This window comes from Lontra canadensis, unplaced genomic scaffold (assembly GCF_010015895.1).
Source record: "Lontra canadensis isolate GAN:19392208 unplaced genomic scaffold, GSC_riverotter_1.0 scaffold22, whole genome shotgun sequence".
Classification (NCBI taxonomy): Eukaryota; Metazoa; Chordata; class Mammalia; order Carnivora; family Mustelidae; genus Lontra; species Lontra canadensis.
Window position 1 is genome coordinate 12,163,866 of NW_022631016.1, and position 21,223 is coordinate 12,185,088.

The 21,223-nt window shown below is 44.0% G+C and overlaps 1 protein-coding gene across 2 annotated transcripts in view; it reads left to right on the forward strand.

Moving 5' to 3' along the window:
• FBXL7 (F-box and leucine rich repeat protein 7) overlaps positions 1 to 21,223 on the forward strand; it is a 366,015-nt gene that overhangs the window by 24,458 nt on the left and 320,334 nt on the right. The window contains exon 1 of one of the 2 annotated variants that reach the window (XM_032861891.1): positions 18,949 to 19,609. The exons of the other annotated variant lie outside the window; for it this stretch is intronic. The gene's annotated coding sequence lies outside the window, so the exon portion shown is untranslated. Of the gene's footprint in view, positions 1 to 18,948; positions 19,610 to 21,223 lie in introns of those variants that run through there. 2 annotated transcript variants of the gene reach the window in all.

Below are 21,223 nucleotides of genomic sequence, written 5' to 3' on the forward strand. Positions count from 1 at the left end.
CCTCTTCCACGTGAAGGGCACTGTTGTGAGGGAGACAGAGCTATGGTGAGGAGGGGTAACCCGTGGTGTTCAGAAAGATGCATTAAGTCTTAGCCCAACCCAGGTTTTGTCAGTGCCAGTCAAATAAGATTTCTTCTGCTCGTCTCATCTCTCCTCCTCGTAGGACTCCGTTCTCTGAGTTTCCGTCCGGGAGCAGGGGAACAGCCCCCCGCAACCCCCCAATATGCGCTAAGGTGGCAGAGGAGAACCGGCATAAATGACACCTTGAGTCCTGCTTATTCACTGTGTCTCTTACATACATTGGAAAACATTGCACAATACACTGAAGGTTATAGTAACTCTCTGCAGGAAAAAATTCTTGATCCTATTTATTTCTGAGAACATGATTTTTAGTAGGCAGTTATATTGTGAGTAATATTCTACTATTTTCATCAGCTAAGAATGAGAAGAAATAGCACCGATGGTGCTTTTCAGCAGGTTTGTTATTTTTAGAAAATTCAAGTAAAGGCTGGTATCTTCAGGGGGTAAACTGGCCATGCCATACCCCCCTCCCCCATGTCTTACGCAGCATAATTGCGTTGATAGGAGTGGGGGAGGTAGAGTAATTGGCTTGTGCTCTATCATAGGACAGAAATCAGCAGATTCAAGTTGACATTGAAAGTCAAGTTTTCAAGAAATTACTGGCATTCACGAGCTCAGAATATTAATGGCAAATGTGCTTAGGGAACCTGATACTCTCTCTTCCATGCATCCTGGCAGAGTCCGCTATTTAAATCTATTTAAATGCATCTACTCTGATTATGAAAGGCCCCACACAGGCCAGTGTGCACTTGGAGGGGCCGGTGGGGAGCAGTGGGTCAGTGACATTGTGTTGGTACGATTCCAGCTCAAATGTGGGGGAAATCATTTTGTTTGCTTACTTGCGGGTTTACACAAACTCACAAAGCCTGTTGGGGTAATTCCCCCGTACAGATTTAGAGACGGCTTATATTAGAAGAGCCAGTAAAAAACGTCAATGGAGAAGAAAATGAAAATGTATTCTTACGAGTGGCAGACAGAAGAAAAAATTCTAGAGGATAAACAGAAGGAAAAAGCGCACCCACTTTTTATTAGCTTACAGAACTAAAATGATTTGCAGATGTTCAACTCAGCTTTTCACATAAAACATACTTATATACCTGGGCTTTTTTCCCCCTCACTTATTTTAATAGCTGAAGCATCTTTCTCTTGCGAACGATTTATTCTAATGGCAATAAAAATGCAACAGCCTTACCTCATTATGCCCAATAGCAAGAGAACTTCCGTGGCGTCTTAGCTTGCCTTGTTGGATTGTGCCCCGGTAACTGACGGCAGCCACATCTAACCAGACCCTCCGATGAGTGAGGTGGTAAGTAGGGAGCCACAGCAGGATAGCACAGCTTTTGAGGTGGGACTCTGCTTTCGCGTTTTTCCTCACCTGCCCACAAACATAACGTTCAGAGCAAGGAGGTCAGGATCTCCTTGGGTTTCCCAGAAGGGCTTTCCGGAACGGAGTAATTCTTCCCAGTCTACATAATATCTTGTTTATTCGCTACCTCTTTTTAAGTTGAGCATGAGTCATCTGTCAGTTTACCATTTGGGCTGCGATCGTTTATCTTCAGTAAAACCTTCAATGGATGAGGCAGACAGACTGAGGATGCTTGGTACCCTGGGAGAGAGATTTCAGTGGTTAGTCTGCCTCATTGCTTCATTCTGGGGGTGGGCCGATGCCTCTCTTATAGTTCATCAGCCCGTCTTGGTGCATTCCTGCAAGGAGGTCATTTTTCCAACATACATGTTCCTAGGCTTTCTTTGGCAAATGGAAGGATACTATGTAAATAATATTTTGATTGCTTTACAAAGCACTGGCCTTCTGCATCTAACTGAAAGTTATTCTTTTTTAAGTTTGTCTTAAAAAGTAAACAATACTATTCCTAATAAGGATCCTCCATTTTACTGCATCTAGGAGTTCTCAGAAAACACAGAGTTGTGTGAAAGCCTGACTTTCTTTTTCAGAGTGACTTGATAATCCGTTTTGTTTCCCTGGACTAATATGCAAATAACACACTTTGTGGGTTGGCCACGATTGATCGCTAGAATAGACTATGGGAGAACCAGTTTGGGGAGAGGAAAAGTCCCAAATAGAGCACTTTGCCGTGATGGACGGGAATGATGACATCAAAATGCTCATGAATCAGGGTCAATGTTTACTTTCTGTTTGCCCTTCTAAACAAATACTTAACTGACAGAACCCTTTTAGAAATAAAATGCCCAAATTACATTTCACTGATTGGTGATATAGTCCTCTTATAGGGCAATTTGTTCCTGTAAATCAAAATTTTACTTTTATCTTTTACTAAGCTGCGTTACTTCTTGGAATCTGACCTATAGGAAAACTTACTGGTTTGTTTCAACCATGTAGGACTAAGTCCCAATGTCTCCTCCTAGATTAAAAGTTTGTGCAACCCAGTCTCACCTCCCAAGGGGTAATTTCCTGCCTGCCCCTCAGATCCCCTGTCCTCCAACCCACTGCCAGGGAGGCCATCCAGCCCTCAGTGGATGTCCCAGGCTCCGGGTGTAATTATGTGCAGTGGCAGGAGAAAAAGAATGAAGGTACAAGGTACCTTCCCTAAGGTTCATTGAGCTGTAAGATTTTTATCTTATTTACTCTCTTTCTCTCTGTGTCTGTGTGTGTGCATGAGCCCACATGCTTATGTGCCCACATGTGAGTATGAACCTACATACAGATTTCTTCTGGCTGAACCATTTGCAGATCCGTCAAAGATAAAATGACCTCTCACTCCCCATACTCCAGTGCAAGTCCCTTAGGAATAAAGATGTTCTCTTATGTAATCTCAGTACCAATATCCCATCCAATATAGTCTGTATTCAAATCTAGAGGATTTTTTCCCCCAAATTTAATTGTGTGTTCGAATATAGGAAATAGTCATATGATTCATAAGTTAAAACTGTGTATATAAAAAGGTATAGTCAGAGAAGCTTTGACCCCATCCCCATTCCCTTGTCCCCTCCCCCTGTGCCCACTCATACCTGTAGGAAACCATTTTATCCCTTTCTAGTTTACCTGTCTTCTGTTTCTTTTTATAGAGTGAATGTGTGAGTGTGGGTTTTCTTTCTCCTTTCTTACTTACACAAAGGGCAGCATGCTGTATATACTCTAGACAGAGCTTTCTTTTTTTTTTCCTTTTTTTTTTTTTTCATAATCATCTATGCTGGTTTATTGCTCCCTATAGGTTCCAAGTGATCTTTCTCTAAGCAAGGTTCCATTAGTTGACAGATTGTACTCTTTAAGAAACTTTAAGAAATCATATAATTGAATTACATGTCAGAATTGATACATCTTTATACTTAATGCATTTGGTGTGTGTGTGTGTGTATTAAAGAAAAAATAGCAATTCTTTTAAGTATCTTCAATTAATAATGTAACAGTATGAGGGGCGCCTGGTGGCTCAGTCATTAGGCGTCTGCTTTCAGCTCAGGTCACGATCCCAGGCTTCTGAGATCCAGGCCTGCATTGGGCTCCCTCCTTGGTGGGAAGCCTGCTTCTCCCTCTCACTTTCCCCCTGCTTGTGTTCCCCTCTCTTGCTGTGTCTCTTTCTGTCAAATAAATAAAGTCTTTAAAAAAGTAATAATATAGCGGTATGATTCTTCATATATTTCCAAATGACTTTCATGCAGATTTTTTCATTTGCTTTTCATATACCTCTGTGGCATTAAGTGTGAGAATGTGCAAACCTCTGCATTTTCTTGATTATCCCATTTTATGTGATTAACAAATTGAGGTCCAGAAGGTGTAGGAGACCTTTCTGCCATCACCCGTCAGACTTTGTGATGAACGTTCTTCCACAGCCTTGCAAAGACAAATCACTTTTAGTCACAATTTTGACACATTCCATAATTTAATGTTTTTTTCCCCAATATAATTACTGTAATCTCCTGGTAGGGGGTATACGATCATGTATTCCATACACTCAAAAGTGGAGGTATCATTCTTCTGGAACAATTTCAACATTTGTGAAGAGTCAGAAATTCTCAATTCCTAAGTTTATATTTCCTAAATCATAAATGACCCTTTGTGACATTCGTGGACATGGAGCAGAGAGATAAATTTCAGAATCCGTATGACCTTATGCATATTTTGATTGAGACAAATCTGAAATGTTCCAACTTGAAATTCACTTCCTGCTTTTTGAATCATAAGGTGTACACGAAAATGAGAACAAGATCACTCTGTTTAATTGTAATGTCCCATGGTTTTTATGCCCTTTTGTACAAACAGAAATGGTGATTTGCTTTCAGAATATGGAAGAACTGGTTTCCTGAGCTGGAACAGGTTGGAGCATCAGCACAGTGAGTGCAGTGATCTCCCAGCTGCCCTTTTCACGCTGAAGAAAAATTTGAGGTTCCTGAGCAGTAAAAGTCTAAATATAGGTTTAATGGATGTCTGTTTGTGAATAAGACAGAGGGGAGTTGGCCTTGGAAGAGAGTCACTTTCTCCCAGTGTTTCCAAAATCAAATCAGCAACCCCAATTTAGTCCAATAACCATATATACTGTTTCTAATATATAACAGGCTTCAAGCTCGGCATTGGGGATAAACTGTGAATAAAGCACATTCTCTGCTTTTGAGACTAGTCTAGCAAGGGCCACGTCGTTTAGTCAGGTCTGTACCTTCATGAAACTGGAAACGTGTGGGGAGAAAGCGTGGGCGGGTCAGTGGGCATTCGATAAGCAGAGTCTAGTTCTCGGTCCCATGCACAGAAGGGTAACCAAGGAAGCAGGGTCCGAGCTCAGTGGAAAGGGCTGTTGGGCCAATGAGCCGTGGATGGGATATCTCTTTCTTCTAAAGTCTTCCAACTGTTCTGAAATGCTTCCCAAGTCTAAATGGGACTAGGAACTAAATGCACTGGCTCTGCCAGATTTGCATTTGCTGTGTCCTCTGTCAGCAATTAGACTGCCCTCGCTTAGTCACCTGTTCTCCTCGCCTATTTTAGTAGGTCAAGGGAACCCCAGATGAGCCCTCACCCGAAAAACACTTAAGTGCTTATATATGACAAAGTGTCCTTTTAAGAATTAATAATTTCATAGCCCATTTTAAAAAAGATTTTATTTATTTATTTGACGAGAGAGAGAGAGAGAAAGGAATCACGAGTAGGCAGAGAGAGGTGGAAGTGGGCTCCCTGCTGAGCAGAGAGTCTGATGCGGGGCTCGATCCCAGGACCCTGAGATCATGACCTGAGCCAAAGGCAGAGGCTTAACCCACTGAGCCACCCAGGCACCCCATAGCCCATTTTTGAAAATTATCGTTTTCATTGGTTTGCTTTTGCCGTTGCTTCTAGTATTTAGTGTGTCGTTAAGACATCTGATAATGCCAGCTCAGACATTTTTTTGGTGTAACATCTGCAACACACACCTGCATACGTGTGCATGCGCACATGCACACACACACCCACACACCCACCATCCTTTCACATATACCTTAAATGCCACCAAAAAATAGAAAAGAAAGAAAGATACATTGTATTTACTTTGAAGTTTTGGAAGGGGGGGCTTTTGTTTATGATTAATTTCAGAGTTGGATCTGGATGCAGAGTTTGCTTGTGAATAGGGAGTTAAATAGCCCTGCTGGGGTGTAGCCCTTCTAGTCTTGAACATTCATTGTGTCTCTTTATTGCTAAAGAGCACAACATAGTATCCTCTTAATTACCGAGCAGTTTGCCTTCCTCTGTGAAGCTTGTGAACTTCACCTTCGTTTGCCCTCATTATTTTAGCCCATCTTGTTTCTTATTTGTTAAATTTTTGGTTCAGGGTGGCATTACATATCCCCTTTAGTGTGCCACGGTAAAATCTGCTAAGACCTTACTAAGAAGGACTATTGAGATTCATACAGAGGAGGACAGAAAGGGTCTTCCTGGAGACCCAGTTCCTGTACTCTGTATACCTTTTGTAGGTAGAGTTGGTATCTCCCCATCCTACTGTTTCGGATCCATGGGACTACCTTAAAACCATTAGGAAAGCTCAAGATTATTTCTCCTTATATTGCCCTCTCCGCTCAGGCTGCCCCCATATTTCCCATCACACGTGCACTCATCATCACGGGTCAGGCGCCAACCGTATTCATTACTAGTTTAGGCCACGAGCTTCTTTTGAGAATGAGCCCTGGGCCAGACACTTCGCCAGCTCTCCTTCTCACTTAGCAGCAGACTATGTTTCATGAGCAGATACTAGTTTGCAATTTAGAAAGGGGAACGGGGGCCAATGGAATTATGAGACTGGAGACCACAGTAGCCGGGAGTTCAGCATGAACAAGACACAGAGCCCGTCCTGGATTCTGGACTCCAGCGATGGCTTTGCTGAGCAATCAGGGAACCCTCAAGGCAGGGTGATAAAGATCTTCAGCCCACCGTGTCTTTTCATTTATGTTACCATCTCTTGTTTTTCTCCAGTTACTTCCTCATATTTGGTGAGGACCGCAGGCACAGTTTTAACATGCCATTATTGGAAACTTACACACACACAGTGATTAAATTGAGTAATAGCACTGTGGAAGGGGAACACTATATTTTCCTATACACTGTCATGTTTTTCAACTGAACATTACTATTTTTTTGCTTCTTTTGGTTTTTTAATGATTCTACCCTCAATTTCCCCCCTTATTTACTACTGACATAATTTATTGATTCCTCGCTGACAATGAATACATATCCATTGAATGGTAACATCTGGGATCATGATAGATACTCTAGGGATAAAATAAATATTGTTCTTAATATGTTTGGAGTCCAGATGTGAAGACAAAACTTGTAGTCACGAACTGCATAGAAAAAAACTGTCCAACAGAATGCACTGGTTATCAGTATCATGGCAATTGAAGGAAGGGGAAGATCCGTAAGGCCTGCAGGAATTGGAGGGATCTTGCAGAGTGGAAGGAGTCGAGCTGATCCTTGCATGTCGGGTAGAGTTTAGATCTGTACTACCCACCACTGACCTCCGTGGCAGACATAGAGCGCTGTAAGTATCACCAACTTGAATTTCGACCTTCTGTAAGTGGAAAATACACACAGGATTTTGAAAAACGCTGTGTGAAAAAAAAAAAAAAAATCTAAAGCTGTCCTTAATAGTCCTTAATATTTCATACTGATTAGATATTGACATCATAACACTATGGATATATTGCAATAATAAAATATGTGAAAATTAATTTTACATTTTTTAGCTTTTAAAATACGGCTTCTAGAATATTTGAAGTTACATATAAGGCTCACAGCTTTGGCTTGCATTGTCTTTCTTTTGGGTCCATGCATATGTTAGATAGGAGGGGGCATTGTGAATTGGATGGGGTGGAGGGGAAGAGAAGGAGAGAGGCAATGGACTGGGTCTGTGGTATGAAGATATGGTCATGAATCAAGGTGAAAGGCAGAAGAAGGAAGCTTTATGAGCCCATTGTAGTTGACACACCGCTCTTATTGCCAGAGTGGGGAATTCCGGCACAGAAGTTCCCAGTGTGTATAAAAGACATGGACATGTGTTTCTCTCTTGTTGTATAAGGGCTCTCCTGGTCCTTTCTAGAAAGTGCTTGCTGGGTATTGCTCCAGCCCCTCTGTTGCCTCCATTGCTGTTAGCCACTGGGGTGGTCTCTGTACGAGAACGTTCAGAAAACCAGAGAGCTAGTCATTACAGAGAGGGTGCAGGGAACAGAAGCTGGGTTGCCAGGGAGGGTCGGGAAGGATGCTTCCAGAAGCAGGGATGCTTCATGTAACGCGTCTGCAGAGATTCAGATAGGAACCCATGCCCGGCGGGAGCTTCTGTGCAGAGGGGCCCAGGAGGCAGTGTTTCCGAAGATCTCTTGTCCTGGGGAGTGTTGGCTGAATCTGTCCAAATAGAAACATTCCCCCAGATTACACTTTTCTTTCCACCTCTCAGGGGTGCTCTAAATAAAAAATGTCCTCAAAAGATGTAAGCCTAGAAGCTTGGCAGGACTTCTCAAAAGCAACTTGAAGTATTTTTATTTTCCCTTGAAGGAGGCTTGGAAAACTCATTTACATCGCAAAGCCGTTGGGAGATGGCCTGGGATCAAACCATGTCACAGATGGCTTCTGGGACGCGTTTCATGGGCTCTGGTAGCTGACATGGTGCTGTCGGGGGCACCGGTCCCATGGCGATGTGGATTTCGCCAAATAAAAACAGACCAAGGGGATGGAGCCCTGGAGCTTGCAGTCAAGGCCGGCCGGGAGCTGCCGAGACGTTGAGGCTGGGTCAGCCTCCGTGCACAGAAGCCGAGATGCGACCCGCAGAGCCTGAATAACCTCCTGGCCAAGCTGCACTGTGGCCGGTGGCGGGGTGGAGGCCCCTCGGCTTCCTGCAAACTGTCTTGTCGACTTTGCCATCAAACCGCTTTAAACCATTTTGTTTCTGCAACTCGTGAACATGGAAAACATGCTCAGATCCCTTCGCGGTGACCCAGATTCTCCTGAACCCCTCCACAAAGATGCCCTGCCCTTCACTCCGGGCACTGGCTCCAGGGAACGAGACCCCTGTAACCTCCCTTGTCACCTGCACCCCCCACTCGAAGGGCACCCACCCGCCATTTCTGACCTCCCGTCTGCGAGCAGCTGCATCGGTTCAAGACTTAAACAGTAGCATACGAGCAAATGTTAAAATTTAAATCTGGGCTTTTGGCCATGCAAAACAGGGTGGGAGTTATTATTTTCTGCCAATTTTAAGTAAAATGAACATCCACTTTCTTGGATTGGGAGAACGAGGCAGAAAACCTCTTACCAGGACGCCCCCGCCTTTCATCTCCTGATGTTTGTGTTGTACTGAGCTCTGCCGCTGAATTGTCACGTTACAGCGGGACAAAGGCTTGATTAGAGAAAACACTCTGCTGCAGGCTTTGGTCTATTAGTTTGTGTTCATTTGCATGTCCCTCGCTTTCTCAGAACAGGTACTTGACCCGGGAGCATCTGTGTTTCCATGGGACCCTTTTTTTTAGCTGTTAGGCACCAACATTTGAATAGCTTCCCTTTCAAGGCAGAAAGCCTCAGTGCCCTGCAAGCTTCTCCAGACAAAGCATGGGAAAGGTGCATTCTTTCTGCATAATTCTACAACTGGTAGTAACACTAGGGGTCTGTCCTATATGCATTAGAGGGGATATTATCAAGAACAAGAATTTTGCTCTCTTGAACGGGGAAGGGATTTTAGCAAGCACAAGCATGAACCATTGCCCTCAGTAGTTAAATGGTTGCTCCGTGTCCCACTGTGCCATAGTGACAGAGAGGGGACCCAAGCTCCTGGCCAGGCTTAACGATAGATCTGTATCCAGTCCTTAAGATAGTTTTAACTTATTTTTTGATGGGGGATAAGTGTTGAGCCATGAAAAAAACTATTCAGGGTTTCTCTAAGGGAACTCATTTTGTGCCTGCATGTTGTTTTTCTGGAGCGGAAGCTGGCCATCTCTTTTTACCCAGGTATGTGTCCACTTGTGTGTGTGTGTGTGTGTGTGTGAATGCAAGCCTTGGGACTTCTGCTTCGGTCACAGGCGGTGCTGCAAGAAGCGTGGGAGTCCGTTTCACTCCACACTTACCCCTCCAGCATACATCCTCGTTTCTTTTGCTCCAAAGAGTCTTACCCCTTCCTGTTTCTCAGTATTCACATCATCTTCATATCCTCTTGCCTATTTCAAGGTATCCCTTAGTCTTGGAGGAATCGATAGACACAAAGTAACTCAAAAGGGAGGGAGGGGTAGTTGCTTCCATCTGTTGGAAGCCTTCCACTTGTCAGGTACTCAATACACGGATTACCGAGTTTCATGCTCATGGAATCTGGGAGCCACTCATCATGGTAATTGCCTTTTTTTCCTCCAGGCACACTGCACTGGGCTCAATGTCATCCTGTGGGTTTTGTTTATTATCCAGGTTAATTCCGTTAGCCGTCTCATCGTTTGATGAACACCACTGGTCGCTTCCTACTGTCCCAGTGGACAGTTGCATCCTTGGCGTATGACACAGCAGCCTCCCTGTCCTGCCTCTGCCTCCCCGCGTGGCCCATACCCCTCTGTGCCAGTCCCTACCCACCGATCCAGACAGGGCCCTGTCCCTTCCCCACACCATCATCTCTCCCCCCACAGACTCGTGCATCCCCTTGTCTTCTCCTAAGACCATGGGTTGGTCTCATTGTCTCGCGCAGTTGTATCTCTGGTCTAGACTTTCCCACCAGGTCCCCACGCACGCTCAGTGGACAGCTGATCCGGAATGTCAGTCTCCTCCTGATGATGTTAGACACCTTGTGTTGGTACCTCCTAGGTCATGCTCAGGATTTTTGCCTCTGTGTCTGGTCCTCTGGCCTGGACTGCTAAAGCAGCCTCCTTCCTGCTGCATCCACATCACTCCTACCCTCTCCAGTGCATCTTGCATACTGTGACCAGCATGAAATGACCTTCTCTCGCTACTGAAGACTAATCACTGATCTTTGAATACATATCTTAGAATAATGATCAAAATACTCATTGGGGCACACCCAGCCCCTGGTGTTTTGCCCCGGACTCTTTTTCAGCTTCATTGCCTATTTGTTTCCCTTCTCCCTGCCACGTCCTCCCCAACCCTCACTTGTCTGTCTTCAACCACATTTACATGTTCCTTCTTCCGAGTCTGCAAATGAGGCTTTTTGCCTGGAAAGCTTTCCTTTTCCCTCCTCGCCTTGTTACTCTCTTCTCAGATTCTCGCTCAGACTTCCTCTTAAGCTGGGCCCCTTGCATATGTTTTCATTATATCATGTCCTTCCTTAGTTGGAACACTTACTGCACTTGTAATTTTATGTTTATTCTTATGATTGATTTATCTGTTAAGGCTTAACATCCTCTACTGTAAACTCCACAAAGGTAGGGATAGTTTCTGGAATTCTCAACCATCTCTTTTCTCCATTATGTGGCTAGTGCTTGGCAAATGATAGACCCTTGATAAATCTTGAACAAATGCATAAATCCCCACTTTACAGATGAGGAAACTGAGGCTTATGGAGATTAATTGTCAGCTTACTCAAATTTCTTAGGTACACATTGTATTGTAGGTATCAGAGTTCCCCACCAATTAGTCAAAGCAAAGGGGAAAAAGGACACAGGGTAATTATGTAGAATGTAAGTGCAGGACTCGAGCCAAGAAGAGAAACCTATCAGCAACAAAGAGCCTGGTACACTTGTCTGTGTCTGTCCTGTCCCTGTTGTCACGCTGTGTCTCTCCCATCAGCGTGTGGGCATCTCATCTTCCCTCCTCTTTGTTCCTCCTCACTGTTCAGCCCCCATTATCATCCACATCCAGGATCCGAGGCCACTGGACAACTAAGGCACAGTGAAAAACGGGAAAGTCATGTACCAGTTAGGTTCCTGGGGGAGAAATCAAATCGATAGTCTTGCTTCTGAATCATTTCTTCGTCAGCCCAGATCCACTTGATTTGCGCTCTGCTCTGGGCAGACCTGGTTCCCGTCCTGATGATAGGCTGGAGGAGCGATGGGTGGGTGTGGGCAGGCACCCTCAGAGGCACCCTCCACCGTCTTCTATCCTCTTCCGATGGTGGAATGAAACGCAAACTCTACCATCTTCGCATTCTGTCACTCATGTTATTCCAACTGAAGCAGATCGCGTCTGATTGGTTAGTGAACCTGTAAATCCTCGGTGACACTGGTGCTTGGGTACGTGGTAGTCATCTCTACCAATTGTGAGCGCCAGGCGTCTTACGTGCATTGAAATCTTTTCTCTCGCCAGACTTCTAACAGCCCAGCCTAGCCCAGCTAGGCACTGCTTTCAAGCCTTTTGTTGGGTGAGGAAACCGAGAATAAGAGAAGCTAGGTAATTGGAAGAAAAACATGGCCCTCGAAATTTTGTGCTTGCGAGCGGAATCTGACACATGCTGCTCTCGGAGAGCGGGGACGCCTGGGACGTGCCGTGCGGACCAGCAGCGCCAGCCTCACCTGGATGCTTTTAGAAATGCAGAGCCTCAGGCCGGATCCCGGCGGGGCCGGGCCTGATCGGCCTGTTCGCGGATCCCTAGCGGATCGGTGGCGTGCTCAGGTTTAGCACGTGGTTTAGAACCAGAACGCTGGTTTAGAATTCCTAAACCGGTTAGAATCCCCGCGGCCCGATGCTCCTTTTGCGATGACCGAGACTGTCCCTGCAGAAGGTGGGAACCGCCGCACGTGGCCTGCTTTGCTCCTCTGCTGGTGGCCGCGTTTCTGCCGGGAAGGTGCGGGAACCAATACCGGGTGCCTGGTGGGCATTCTTGAAAGGCGAGTTTGATCAATTAAGTACTTCTGACCAAAATCAATCAATCAATCAATCAATCCAAAACAAAACAGACTCACACCGTGAAATCTATCATCCCCAGTAAAAACAAGTATCGTTTGCTCGTTTCTCCTAGAATAGATAAGCCTCTGAGTGATTGGGCAGTGAAGGTATTTCCAAAGTACGTGCTCCTCACATTCTCGCTCTGAAGGGTGCCACTCCTGTGTTCCCCAAATTTAACTTATAATTATCCAAATTTATCCAAATTTAATTTATTCATCCAAATTTAACTTATAATCAACAAAATTTCACTAATTCTTCCTAAAGTTAACACATACATGCACACACATGCCCACACCCCACAGATCATCCAACCCAAGCACAAAAACCGCATCTTCAATTGGGCTATGGAGGCCTCCTGCGTTTCTCAGAAATCGAAGGCCTGTGTTGACGGCCTGGTGATATGGCCAAAGGACAGCTCTTGAATAGAGTAGACCGTGTGGGAAGCAGAAGTCAAAGCTGTGTAGCTTTTAGGGCAGCTTCCCCATCAAGTGAGTCTGGCTCAGAGTCTCCCCCACAGGGGCTGTCGTGGGGAGCTCACCGGGCATCCCCGGTTGGGCAGCTGCTGGCATGGGTTTAGCGGCCCAATGGCAGCCTGCTTGAGGGTAGAGTCCTTTGTGAGCTCGGGGTTTCCCCACAGATGCAGTTGCTGTCGCAGATTGTTGTGTTCAGGAGGCAGAGCCTGTGCCCTTTTTTTTTATCAGGAAGAAAATAGTCCAAGAACGGGCCCCTCCCCTGCTTTCTTTATGGTTCATTGGGCAGAGCGTGTCACAGCCCTGGGATGAGGGCTCTCTCCCGGGTACTTGAGTAAAATCGGAGATGGGTTAGCAGAGAAGGCAGATGGATGGACACACAGCAGTGCCCACAGAACGGGAGATGCCTTTTTACTTGATAGAAAAATAAGGCATAACCTCTAGGTCTATGAGTTAAGGTTCTCCAGAGAAGCAGAACCAATAATAAGCTATGTATATATAATATATGGAAAATTTTATGTTACATGTATTTTACCAAAATTTTAAATATGTGTGTGTATGCATATGTGTGTGTGTGTGTATTCATTCATTCTATTGTTTCTGTTTCTCTGGAAAACCCCAATAGACTTAGAGATTATACCCTATTTTTGTAATAGGATACGTAATATAATGAGATTTCTTAGGAGGAATTGGCTCACAGAATTATAGAGGCTGAGAAGTTCCAGGATGTGTAGTCAGCATGCTGGAGAACCAAAAGCGTTGGTATAATGAGTCTGAGTCCAAAGGCCTAAGAACCAGGAGAGCCAGGAGTACAAGTACCTTTCTGAGGGGAGAAAGCTAATGTCCCAGCTTCACATTTTTGTTCTCTTCAGGCCCTCAGATGTTTGGACAATGCCCCCCCCACACTGGGGAGGGTTGCCGTCTCTACTCAGTCTATCAATCCAATTGCTACTCTCTTCCAGAAATACTTTCATAGACACACTAAAAAATAATATTTAACCAAGTATCTGGACATCCTCTGACAAGTCAAGTTTTTGACACATAAAATGAACCATCATGCTAGAATTGGGATGAATCAAAATAGTGGAATATGAAGGGTAATAAATGGTATGTTTATTTTTTGTTACAACATACATGCGTCTGAATACTTGGAAAAATTATTTTATATTTCATTCAGTCAAATTTTTAGATTCCTCTCTACCTTCTGCATTCATGACTGTACCTGGTTTGGGAAAAATCCCTGATAAGTTACGAACCAAGAATATTGGTATCTCTTTTACTCTAGCAAATGAGAAAGAAGCAAGGTATATGTGTTAACCATGTTTTAGGATTTTCCCAACCTCGATGATATGAAGGAAGAGTCAGCATCCCTTTTATCTGGATTGAGAGCTGTGTGGGACTCAACTCTTCTCTACTTTGAAGGGATATTTTAAAGCCAGAACCAGTAATCAAAATGAGAAGTGTCTGAAGAAGCCTGACATGAATGACTAAAGAAGACATTTTGTCATTCACGCACAGGAAATTTTTTATTTAGTAGGCCTTATCAGCATAGTTCCTAAGCCCTGCAAATTTGTTAAATATAGAAATGAGGCTATATAACATTTTAATTAACAAAGGTTTAATTATCTTTGAAATATATCACAGCAACTTACGATGCAATTCAACTCAGAGTTGTACAAAATTAAAGTGAGCTGTGGGTTATTTTAAGTTGATATCCTATAGGATAGCTCTTCTAAAAGTAAGATGAGTAAGGCATATGAAGTTCTTAGAATGACCCTGATTCCACCTTTTCATAAAAAAGAACCTCATCCTACTTTATATGAGCTACTGTGTCAGTGCCTTGAACTCAAGAGTTGGGCGTGCACTGTCAAGAGTGATGTGGCCTGAGCTCTGGAGACGTAACTGATGGGGAGGTGCTTGAGAACCTTCCTCAGCTTGGTGGACTGGCCATTTGGGTCTTCTGTCCCAGTTTGAACACTGGCAATGCAGGGACCTATGGGGCAGGAAATGACTACTTGGAGACAGGCAGTGGGATGGCTGGGAAGGGCCCCAGTTCTCCTTGTACTCTTGCGGTCCTGTAACGCTTGTAGTTAATTGTGTTGGGAAGAGATTCACCTAAAACCTGAATCACATGACACAATGGACAAATATTGTATGATTCCACTCTCATGAAGTCACTAGAACAGGTAACTTCATGGAGACAGAAAGTGGATTGGGGTGACCAGGGCTGGGGGAAGGGAGAGATGGGCAGTTACTGCTTTATGGGCACCGGGCTTCTGTTTGGGGTGATGACAGATATAGGGAATAGTTGTACAACATTGTGAACGTAATTAATGCCACTGGACTGGGCCCTTCAAAACGGTTAAAAGGGAAAGTGTTTTTTTGCCAAAATTTTCTAAATTTAAAAGTGAAAAAAGAAAAACAAGGGAGAAAAGCTCACAGTGGGATATTTTGCAGAATGAACATCTTATTAACAGCATTAGGCTCGGCTGCAGCCTTCAGGAGCCAGAAGAGGCTGAGCTGGTTTTTCTTTTACTTTCTAAGAGGATAAATCTTCACTTCCCTTTAGAATGCAGAGCACGGATTCTGGCTCATGCCCTGTTATTTATTGCTGCCAGGCCAAGGGGAGCCAGCCAGGGGAACCACACAGGTGCCAGGCTGGGTTTGACTAGCTGGCATATGTGGTTTCTAAGTACTCAGTTTGCTATGCCCAAGGGACTGAATATGGAAAGATCTTGTTCCCTGCATCTCAATTCCAAAAATAAACACAAGTCTCCTAAGTAAACTGGCACTGCCATCAGTATCCAAGCAGTTGTACCTCCTTGTAGGTGAGGGCACATAGAAGACCCTTTGGGTATTAAGATTTAAACCCACATTGAATGGTGTCCAACCCAGATGTATTTTATAGAGAATCATTTTCTTCTCTCTTATACTGAGGTCTTAGTGGTGCTCTAGTCATCATGTGTTTGCTTGTTCAGACATGCCATTAAAAGCAAGTTGTGTTTGGAGAAGGAGAATGCATGGGAAGATGAAAGATTGAAATTTAAGATACATCCAGAAGACACGAAGTGTTATGGAGAGAAGGCACATGTCCCCGACAACTGGAAACCCATCAACCTGTATCCATTCAGTTTAATCTAATGTGAGACTGTGAAGGGGCTGTGGGTCCTATATGCAGAGCATGACCATTGGAAGACTCAAGAGTCATGCGGTGACATTGAAAAATGTCAGTGTGATAGAAATTCCATCTGTACATGTATATGTGGGGGTGCATGTGAATTTCATAGAGGGTCCCTGGATGTGTAGTCTTAACTTCCTTAATTTGTAAATGAAACAGCAGCATCGGGGAACTTAAGTGACTTGCCTAAGTAACTGTCACTTAAAAGTGATCCGGAAATCTCTTCTAGAAGAGCCCTTTCATTATTCTGTGGGATGGTTTTATGCACCTCCTATGAGCAAAGGACAAAAACTGATTTTGGCAATTTCCTAATTGGAAAATGGACCTAGAATTGGATAAAGGAAAACATCTGTCAAAAAGAAAAAATGGGCCTAGAGGAAAAATTGGAAAGATTTACAGCATTTCTGATATTCCTTTGGCAATAGAAGACCTGGAGGTGTGAATGATTGCTGTTTCCATTGAGGGTAAGAACTAGACTCAACGCTGAATAATGTAAGGCAAGACAGCATTCAGCATGCACTGCTTGTTTTTTTTTTTTTCCTTGTTGTAAGAATGAGGTCCTCATTTTCTCTTGTCACTTCATGCCGAAACCATCGGACATAGTCCTTTTTGTTTGGGGGTGTCCCTGACACCAGCACGTGTGGTGTGACTTGTTGTATACATGTCTTAGAACCAGCGTGGAAACTCATTGAAACCCTTACCTTTCTGTGTGCCTAGTAGTTACCTTGCATGTTGCTGCTACTCAGTCATAGTTTCTGGATAAATACCAAATGAATCTACAGCAGACCACGTTAGTTCATGCAACTGGAGACCGGTGATCCTTCCTAGCCCTTCCCCAGATGACCTTATAATCCCTCCTGAAACATTTCCTCTGGTCCCTCCACCTCCCAAATTCTGCTGAAGCTGGGCGAGATTTCTTTGTTAAAATATGATAAACAGTTATTTAAGAGGCTTCTCTAAAATGAACTACAGGTTTAAAAATATATAAATCCCAATGTGGGACTCGATCCCAGGACCCTGGGACTGTTGGGTCCCCAATGTTGGGTCCTCCAATAATGGGTCTGTGATTAAAGGAGAAAGACTGATGCAAAGCGAAGGTCAAGCAAAGTTTTATTTCACGCCAAGCATCAAGAATCAAACTGACCGTCAAACAGACCGGTCAGGGCCGCCCCTTACAGAGAGGGTGACCTGTCTCTCCCTCACAGACCAACTTTTATAGAGCAAAGGCCATGTGGTTGGGCCTGGCCATGCACAGGTGGCCAGTGAAATTGTAACACACAGAGAAAGCTGCACAGTCATGCTAGGTGACCCATTGAATTACAATTTACCCTAGTAGACATTTGAACCAGCCTATCACCTTGGTCAGAATTGGTGCTTAAAAGGTGCCCAAAGGGCGGGGCCCATACTCCTTGGTAACTAGGGAGACAATATGCGCCACTGATGGGATATCTCCACCTGGCCTGACCCACCCTTGTATGTGGGCTTTGTTACCTGGGACTGGTTTCCGGGACTTGTTTTTAAGTAAGTTCCCCTGGTGGGGGCGGGGGGCGGGGCAGGGTCAATTTAAGTTTTACAACAAAATGGCAGTTCAACCCAGGTAGGGCCGCTCTGGCTGAATAGGCCTTACAGGACCGGGACCCGAGCTGAAGGCAGCCGCTTAACCCACTGAGCTCTCCCAGGAGCCCCTGCAGCTCTTTGCTCAAGCGGGGAGCCTGCTTCTCCCCTGCTTTCCACTCCCCTTGCTTGTGCTTGCTTTCTCCCTCTCTCTTTCTTTGTCTGTGTCAAATAAATACATAAAAAATAAAAAAATAAAACAAAAATATATAAATCAGGGGACCATTGGAGACCAGTTTTCCTTTGCCACTATGAGAGGAGGCATTTACAACCACACAGGGCTCCCAGCTGACTGCCACCTGTGTGCTGCATACCCGTGCTCGCTCCTGCGTCCAAGACCTCATCCCGTCCTGCTGGAGTCCTCTCTTGTCACTGTGGACTTTCTCACCGATAGTCGGCTTAAGTGACTTGCTGTTTTTGTGTTAATTATGAAATTTGTAGGCACGTTTTACTGCCTGTATGAAGGATGGGGAATAATAACGATGTGTAAACTCATAGTCCCGCTGAAGGATTGGGGTGCTCCTGCATGGGTCCAGTCCTCCCTGTGCCCCCTGCAATGCCATCACCGCGGGCAGGTCCTGTGCGTCAGATTTTGTGTCTGTCACACCCTTGTTATGCTCCTCACAGTTCTTTGACTGATGTCTGTATCAGAAGATGAGTTTTGGCTGTTTGGAATCGAATGTAAATGGAATCATGCTCAGTGTGTTCCTTTCCATCTGTTTTTTTTCAATCAGCATCATAGTTCTGAGATTTTCTTTTGTGCAAGCTCTGTTTCAGTTTTTTCACTCTCACCGTTTCAGAGCAATTTCTTGCCGGTCTGTCTTGCTCCCTCCATTCTTCTCTCCCCCCTGTTCTTTCCTCGGCTCCTCTCTCCCTGTCTCCCTCCCTTCCTGTCCCCCTTCCACATATTTATCAAATTCCTCCCATGTGTCCGATGCCATTCTAGGCTCCGTGGACAGACACAGTAGTAAATAAAACAAGAACAAAATTCTTGCCCTCAAAAAAAAAAAAAAAAAAAAAAATCCTTGCCCCAGTGGAACTTGTTTTAGGTGGAGACACAATGCCAAACAACATAAATTGTCATAATATTCATGGATTAGATGTTAATAATTATCAGGCATGAAAATAAGGCATGAAAGGGGTCAGGGCCCCTGATAAGCAGCGGTGATTTTCAATATTAAAAAGGATGGTTAGGGAATATGACAGCCGTTCATTGCCTTTCTCCAGCTGAATGGCATTTGGTTGTTTTGTTTTTAGGCCATTGTGAACAAGGCTTTCTGTGTCATCAGCTGCAGAGGTACTGATGTATTTCCCAGGTATATATTCCTAGGAGTGGGACTGTGGGATTTTCTAGAAATGCCAAATGGCTTTCCATTGCTGATGATGTATCCATCCCTGCATCTTCAGAACCCAGCAGAGTGTACGGCCCAGACTTAGGCTAACACTGGCTTGACCAAAGAGAACTTCATTGTAGACACAAGAACAGCAGGGACTAACTCCTGAAACCTCCTTCATCGTCCAGTGGTGCTCTGCTGTTTCTGCACCAGACCTTCTGTGGAACGCAGAGAGCAGCCTTCCGCTTATTTTCTGTGCTAAACTATTCTTAGAGAATGCCTTCTGACATTTGGTTGAGCTCCTGTTGGCTGTGACAACTGGAGTCACAGAAGCCACGTCAGGAATAAAGAACGTTCGGGAGAAGTCGACTCTAGCTGTTTATTGCAAGGATTTCTCACTCTCCTATTTGAAACAGCCCTGGAAGAATTCAAGTTCTCTTTATAGGACATCATGCCCCCTTTCCTCTGTGCTCCTGGCTTCCAAAGCTTGCCTCAAGAGCAGGCTCTCCAGCCCCCGGGTGGAATCAGAAGTCTGCACTTGAACTTGCACCTCTGCAATTCCTGTCCAGCTGATGTTTTGGCAAGCAGAGTATTACAGTTTAAAATTGATCCTTCCTTGCTTGTGGAAAATGAATCTAAGGTACTTAGGGAATTATTTGGGCCTGGGAAGGCTTGGTGCTTCATAAAAGGAGGTTCTGGGCTGAAGGAGTCTTGAAATAGGTCAAGTCCTGGAGTTGTGCCTTTACTTTCTAAATATTTAAAATAAAAATGGGTGGTTACATCCAGTCGCTCTCATCGTGCTTTAAAATGTCCTGTCTCAGCACTTAAGATAAAAAAGTCACTTCTTATAAAGCCCGTTTTAGTGCCAACATTGGTGACTGTTCATCCCGGTTAGCACATTTAACAGATGAGTTGTGTGTTGGTTTTTTTTTCCTGTTCTCATTCTTTTCAGTGTATATTGAACCATTTAGTTACCAACCAATTTTTATTAAAAGTTGGGATATAATATTCTTCCTAATAGACGGTTCTTGGTATATATAAGATTCCTGAGTATTTCCCCCTCTTTCCGCCATTATAAAAAAAGCCACAATGTGCATTTTTGTTATATTAATGTAGAAGAGGGTAACAGTTGTGTGTTGTGCTTTTTTTGTTTGTTTGTTTGCCATTTCAGCATAAATGGCCATTCTTAAAATTCTAGCTCCAGCTCTTAAAAATAATTTTCAGCCTCAATCTAGTGGGTTAGGCAGTTGTGATCTCAGTGTGTGTGTGTCTCTGTGTGTGTGTGTTTGTGTGTGTGTACACATGGTATATTTAGTGAACCTCATTCTAGATTTTCTCCAGGAAGTTGCTGGAAGTGAATAGTGTAGTGTTCATGAGATATATTGAATGCATAAATAATGAATAGAAGCGTACTCCCAGTATCAGAGCAAGAAGCAAAAAATAAGGGAAAAGAAATATCTGAAGGACAGTTTGGTAAAGGAAAACGTATCTTGTTCACTATTTCAGTTAACTGTTTGGTGACCTGCCATGTCACTTTCTTTGTCTCTCCTGTTAGTGTGTTTTTGTTGTTGTTGTTGTTTCTTGTAAGTAATCTCTACACCCAACGTAGGGCTCGAACTCATGACCCTGAGATCCAGAGTCACACGGTCCACCAACGGAGCCAGCCAGGCACCTCTTCCCTCCTCATAGTGTGACTGTGGCCCAGTATCCAGGATGCCAGATGGCTTTCAGAAGGGTTCTGACGGCAAACCCACAGAAGTCCATTCAGTGAGAGTTACATGGATGAAGATGTAATTTGGTTCACGATATGCCTGAGATGCAGTCAAAGGTTGCAAGGTTTGTTCTCTTGGCCCCTGTAGGAAAGATGCACAACACTTGTAATGAAAGGCCTGGGAACAGTTATGTGGTCTTTATAAAAAAAAGAAAGCATTGTAAGTCTTTCAAAACAGAAGAAAAATGCTGTGATGTATTTGTGTGTGGCTTCTTTTTGAAATAAAGATACAACTTTGGAAAAGCAAATAAAACTAAGCATTTGTAGATGTTTCTAATACGCTGCTATTAAAATAACAGTCATAAAAATAGTAGATTTTCCTATAGTAAGGAGAAAAAAAAAAGGCATATGATCTTTTCCATCAAAGTGAATGGCAGTTGGCTGCATTTTCCTATGTTTCTGATATGATTTTTCCATGCCATAGAAATATGATTAATTTGTGCTTAAGAAAAGTTTGTCAAATTTCCGTGAAGAAAATATTTA